Here is a 7,249-nt window from a genome sequence, read left to right as displayed (position 1 = left end):
GGATGGCACTAGATATGGATGAGGACTAACTTTCAACTGAGGTTCATTTGTAAAAATGTGGCGAGTTATACAAATTACCAGAAAAAAAAGGATGATGAGCAAAACGAGAGCAAGGTGAAAGCAGGAGCCAACGTTTCGACAAGTGGACTTGTCTTCTTCAAGGTCGACTTGTGGAAACGTTGGCTCCTACTTTCACCTTGTTCTCGTGTTGCTCATCGTCTTGAATTTCCATCTCCCGCCTTCCCCGAGTTTTCCCCAGAAAAAGAAAGACATCTTTGAATGATAGATAAAAATTGGTGCTTGATGCAGCCAAACATAAATAAAAATGCTACAGAAAGAAAATACAGAAAAATTCCAAGTGCAGGAAAAAATCATTACAATTGCCAATCCTGCATGCCAGCACCTTTCAAGAAACACCGTTGTTATTCCAATAGACAGACTGACAGCTTGCTTATGCAAGCACATTCTTCCAGTTCCATGCCATTGCGAAAAAAATGAGTTTCCTGGAAGGTAGCCACATGCACACTTGGTGATCACAATGTTTTTTTCCCTGGACTTTTGTGTATATATATATATATATATATATATATATATATATATATATATATATATATATATATATATACTTTTTTTTTCTCCCTTTCCTGCATTTATGTTTGGGTTCATCAAGCACTAGTCTTTATCAGGTTTTATTGCTGTACTACTTTCTGATAACCTTTATAAATCACTGCATTTCACAATAAATCTTTTAATTAGAAGTTAGCGTACCCTGTTCTTACTGCTTCACAGTATACATTCTTGCTACATTGGCCAGATAAAAGATTTTATAAGGTACACAGACGCATCATAAGGGCTATTAAAGTGACTTGTTGCAGTCTAAAGAAAATGAATAGCCTGGCTGCAAATGGCACCAGAGAACACATAGGACGAACAAGAAAACCGAGATGATCTAACTACCAAATGTTTAATGTACACACCGAGTAAATGCTCGCTGACAAGCAATAGACTGAACATACACAAAAAGGAGAAGCAAAAATTCATGTGCGTTTCCTGACAAGAAATGCATCCATTTCTAACGGAGGCCGTGCTGACAAGATTAACCCAACATTTTTAGATCTACAGCTTCCGTAATTTCTCTAGGCAGCCGATCTGCACAGAACGCTAGCTTCGTCCTCTACATGCACGCTCAGATGTGGAGAGTGCATTGTAGAGGAAGCTAGCATTATGTGGTGATCGGCTGCCTAGAGAAATTATGGAAGCTGTAGATGCAAAGACACTGGGAGAATCTTGTGTCAGCATGGCCTCTGTTACACTTTCAGAGATGGATGCGTTTCTTGTTGGGATCTGTATGGACACACATCCGATCTTGCTTCTGCTTTTTGTATAAATTCGATTTATTGCTTGTCGACCAGCATTTATCGGCATGTTCAATAAACTTTCATTTGTTAATACACTTCATGATTGTCTTGGTCTCTAGCAGAAAGGTGTTCATTCTTTTTACAATGAAGCTGTATATGCCTAGGCAAAACACTCATGGTCCGATCGCAAAAACCCTAGTGTGGGGGTGTGAGCCATTGTTTAAGGGGATGTGAGCGATTGTATTCGTCTCGCATGATGGACGGAGAAATTTCTTGTTGGGTAGACATAGAAATGCTTATGCATTTCAAATATACATTTATCTACGTATTATTGCAGGGAAGGGACACAGAGGGGGACGGGGTTAAGACAAGATCATGATGTCATTATTATCTCGCAGCAAAGGTGTGGTGGGCCATTCACTAGACCGATAGTGACGTCGTTTCTCTCTAGCAGCAGAGCGCGCGTGCAGCAGTCTCTCTCCGACTTCCCAATAGGTTCAAAAATGTGTCCCTGTATTTAATTAAATGAAATGTGCAGCCCCGGTGTGTCACTTGGCAACTGCAGTGCATAACTGAGTCATAAACATTATGATTAACGCATTACAAAACACAAATGCGTAACATAATTCAGAAAGACTTTGATGGACCCGCTGGATTAACACAATGAACCACTCATTGCACTTTCCATGATGGTGATCTTGCAAAGTGCGATGCGTGGCATTTCAAATAAACAATGTGATAAACCCAAGCGAAACATGTGCATAACCTCATTAAGAAACACAGACATAACCAATAATATAGAAAGACTTGAATAAACCATTGGAATTAACCCTGTGATAAACACCGGGGCCGCACATTACAGCTTCGCTGGTTTACCGCCTGTACAAGGTGCATGGGCAGTAACTTTTTCTGTTATTGTTTGTTAAGTATTGTATAATGTTGTGCCAGTAAAACACGTTGGGCTAGTTGGCGCAATGTATTGGTACTGCTTTCTTAGCTGGTTTCTTTCTTAATGTTGTGCCCTTCTTCCTTTTGTAACAACTTTTTTATTCCCTCTTGCATAATACACCAACCTTGCAGCCTGCCAGGTATGTAAATAAATAAGTACATAAGCACGTCATTCATTCATCTGCATACACCTCGCACCATTCCTTGCTCAACATAGGTCACTGTGTTGATGTCTCGCAGCGTGCATCTACATTAACTGCCATTTGCGTTTCGGTACGGTTTGTGAACAGTGTAATGCATAAAGATTACATTACATTAAGGTTGTGACCTATGCGGTGCATAAGCAAACCTTGCAAAAGACGACATGTTGGATTGTTGAAAATAAGACAAATTGTATATATCGCAGTTACTTTAACAGCATTTAATTGACCACTTGACAAAAACTTCACTTCGCATAGATTTCAACACGTGCACTGAATCTGCAGTTTTTTTTTTTTTTGCTTATTAATGTAGTCGTTACTGCATGGCCACATAGTAGATTTGAAAACAAAGTTAAATAAATTTGTTTGTTGCAATATAACAATATGTGTAGATCACTGCGATTGTAACACCAGAACTTGATACAAACATGCACACTATAGGATGCAGACAAATGCTCAGGACAAACTCCAGAATGTTTGCATCCTGATACTTATGAAAGTGAATGGTTTCATTCCATGGCTGTCAATGAGAGGGAGAGAGAAAACTTAATTGTGTTCGTGGAACAAAAACGCATTGATAAGCTTAGACATATAGTTATTGCTTAACACTTTCGAAATGAATAATTATAGCTTGATATTGACATTAAAGCAGCCTTTCGACAGCAAGAAAAGGAATCAGTTTTTCCAGCTCTGAACATTGAACTGCAGGAAATGCTAGCAGGCATAAAATTCTGCCAATATAACCTATTTAGCAATACCAAATTGGAATAAACATTGACACTTGCATTTGTACTTTGTCTTGCTGAGCAATCTAGTTTGAAATGACTCCCATAAGCATGTCGTAACAATAATACCGGTTAAATGCGTGACTAGCTTAAGAAATCTGGATGATTGCTATAAATTACAGTGAAGAAACTATAATATCTAATAACATTAATAATATAGTAATAATATTTATTTCCACAAAGCAGGCTAACCGTGAGAGGCGTGCGAGGCTGAGCAGAAAGCTGAAAAAGTCTACGGCAAGTGCGCCTGCCGTGGGCCTACGGTCCTGCATTATGAATAGCGCGTATTGATATGGTCTTCTTGTTGGAAGTTCCGAGTATACTACCAGCGCGAGGCACGGGACAACAAAGTGGACGAGAAGCGTGTCGTTTAAAATGCTATGTTACAACGTACAGGTTTCTACAAAAGTGACGGTAACTGCTCGAAACATTTGATGCGACGGGTTTTGCGCCTTTAGAAATATTTAGAGAGGGCCCCCATATATATATTCGCAGCGCAAGCACGGCGATGGACGAACCAGGCTAGCGCTAAGGTTGAATTTCACAACACAATTTTCATTCCACGTCGTAATCACACAGATCGTTTGAGGCTTCGTTCAGGGGCACACGCGGGCGTTCGGGTTGATGCTTCTTGTTGCGTTTGGCGTAAGAGTTTGGCTAATAGCAGGCACCACATATGCGCAATCACGGGCAATATACACGCATCATTTCTCCAGAAGCTGACGCCGAGCACGGGTAGCGTGAGGATCTTCTTGGGCTGACACGACAACTTCGTGGCAGCCGAATTCCGAATACTGCATATGCGGTGAGGGTAGCTATATGAACTTGTCGATAGGTCATCTTGTAGATTGTTGTAGCGCAGGCAGAACGAAACGGTCATAGAAGGTAGATAAGACAACACAGAGGGCTGAACCATAGAATAAAGAACCGCTGAACCACCTGCGAACAGCTGTTTACGTGCGCGATGTCGCATTGAACTACAGAAACCGCCGTCGCGCACTCCAAGACAAATCTTAACCAACGTTTTTAAATTAGTAAACTTACATATTATTTGCTTCTAATCAAGAGAAGTCAATAATACTATAGTGTAAACGTTTTACTCACTACAATAAAGGAATTATGCAGCGTGTGCCACGAAACCTGGCAGTAAGCAACCCTGGGCGTCGCACCAGTCGCATAGTTGAAATCGCAATCATGTGAAATGAGCCCTCTAAAAATCGCAGTGCGACGCGTGCGACAGCACCGATTTTCGTCGTTGCAGTCGCAGCATGTGAAACAGCCTTTCGGCGTGTCTGGCGGCTTACGAGATTGGCAGGCGCACGGATGGGTCCGGCCGGTAGGGCAGAATGGTGTCGATTGTGTGCGAAGGATGACGGCCGTAAAGAAGGTAAAAGGGTGAGAATCTGGTAGTGGCCTAAGTAGCGGTGTTGTAGGCGTAGGTGACAAACAGAAGAACTAGAGTGATCGGGTGAGACATACATGGCGAGCATGTCACCAAGAGTTCGATTAAAGCGCTCCGTATTACCGTTAGTCTGTGGGTGATAAGCAGTGCATTTACGATGAACAACAGCGCATTCAGGAAGCGGTTGTTCGATGACTTCAGATAAGAAGGCGCCGCCTCTGTCGCTTAAAAGTTTACGTGGACCTCCATGACGAAGGAGAAAACGGCGTAGTATGAAATTGGCGATCTCCTGCGCAGTCGCATTTGGTAGAGCAGTAGTCTCCGCATAACGTGTTACGTGGTCTACCGCAACGATTATCCACCTGTTGCCAGTAGGAGTCAACGGAAGTGCCCGTAGAGATCTATGCCCACGTGATCAAAGGGTCGGAATGGGTATTCTATAAAGGCTGTAGTTTCCCGGCGGAGTTGTGCGGTGGCGCTTTGCGGCGTTGGCACTCATGACAAGAGCGGACGAAGTTTCGAACGAAATTGTACATTCCTCGCCAGTAATAGCGGTGTGGAAGTCTTTCGTAGGTCTTGAAGACTCCGACGTGGCCACCCTCAGGGCCGACGTGGAACGAGGAGCAGAGCTCTGATAGCAAGATTCTCGGAATGCCGAGTAACCAGGTGGCGTACCTCTGGGGCATAGTTGCGTCGATACAGTAGCTGGTCTCGAATCGTAAAATGAGGAACTTGGCGCTGAAGCGTTCGTGACGCTGGAACTTTCAACGTATCCGAGAGAAGGTCGAACAGAGATGCAGTCCAGTGATCATTACGCTGTACAGCAGCGATAGTGTCAAAGTCTAGAGAGGACAAAGTGCAATCGCAGGAGGAGTCGTGACTGGCTTTCGGGATAAGCGGTGATTGGGATAGTGCGTCAGTGTTAGAGTGCTTTCGCCCAGAATGGTAAATCACGCGGATGTCATATTCTTGAATTCGCAATGCCCAGCGAGCAAGGCGGCCCGATGGGTCTTTTAGCGTCGACAGCCAACATAGTGCGTGGTGATCGGTCACTACGTCAAAAGATCGGCCGTATAAATAGGGGCGAAACATGCCAAGCGCCCACACAATGACCAAACACTCCCTTTCTGTTGCGCTGTAATTGGCCTCCGCCTTGGTTAACGTGCGACTCGCGTATGCGACGACGTATTCTGTGTGAACACGTTGATGCTGTGCCAACACAGCGCCAAGGCCTACACCGCTTGCATCGGTATGGATTTCGGTTGGCGCTTGAGGGTCAAAACGGCGAAGAATGGGTGGCGTCGTGAGAAGACGGCGCAAGGTTGTGAAGGCGGCGTCACACTCTGGAGACCATGATGAGAGATCTCTAGCGCCACTAAGGCGTTGCGTGAGAGGCGATATAATTTACGCAAAGTTTCGAATGAATCGCCGGAAGAGCAGAGGTCAATGAAACTGCGTATCTCTTTCAGTGGTATGTTTTGCGAATGCAGTAACAGCACGTAGCTTGTCGGGATCCGGGCAAGTGCCCTCCTTTGACATGACATGGCCTAAAATTGTAAGCTGACGAACAGCAAATCGACACTTCAGGTTAAGTTGCAACCCGCCGTTAGTCAAGCAAGTGAGTACGTGCTGGAGCCGGAGCAGGCGCGTTGCAAAATCAGGGGCGAATACCACAACGTCGTCAAGATAGCAAAGACAGATTTTCCATTTGATGCCACGCAGAACAGTATCCATCATTCTTTCGAACGTAGCAAGTGCGTTGCAAAGTCAGAAAGGCATGACGGTGAATTCATACAAGCCGTCAATTGTGACAAAGGCAGTTTTCGGGGATCGGCCTCGGCCATCGGAACGTGCCAGTAGCCTGACCGCAAATCCAGCGAAAAAAGGATCTCCGCTCCGTGTAAACAGTCCAGAGCATCATCGACGCGCGGTAATGGGTAGGCGTCCTTCGGCGTGATCTTGTTCAACCGTCGGAAATCAACACAGAAGCGGATGGAACAGTCTTTCTTTGTGACGAGTACCACAGGAGAAGCCATGGGCTCTGTGATGGTTGAATGACACCTCGACGGAGCATGTCATCGACCTGGTCTGCAATGACGCAACGTTCCATAGCGGACACGCGATATGGTGTTTGTCGCAGTGGAGAGTGAGAGCCAGTGTCGATGTGATACTCGACTGTCGATGCACGGCAAAAAAAAAAAAAAAAAAAAAAAACGTCGAAAGAACGGCGGAAGCGCTGAAGTATTGAGAGGAGTTGAGATCGCTGCGAATGTGTCAGATCGTCGGCGATGAATGGGCTGAACCCACCAGTCCATGTTGAGTCCGGGACGGAGAGGGCGCTCAGTTCATGGACGGCAGAAGAAGGCACTTCGTCGAGAACGGAGACAACTCGTGTTAAATCGACCGACTCGACTTGGCCAAGGCATTCGCGGCGCAGCAGTGATAGCGGCGATGAAAGATTATTGTAAATGGGCATCGTGGTGACAGCAGCGGCAAGGTCAATAGCTGCAAAGAGCAAAGGAAGCGCTTTTCGGGTAACAAAGTGATGAGCAAGCA

Source organism: Dermacentor andersoni, chromosome 2 (assembly GCF_023375885.2).
Source record: "Dermacentor andersoni chromosome 2, qqDerAnde1_hic_scaffold, whole genome shotgun sequence".
Lineage (NCBI taxonomy): Eukaryota > Metazoa > Arthropoda > Arachnida > Ixodida > Ixodidae > Dermacentor > Dermacentor andersoni.
This window is presented reverse-complemented; position numbering follows the sequence as displayed.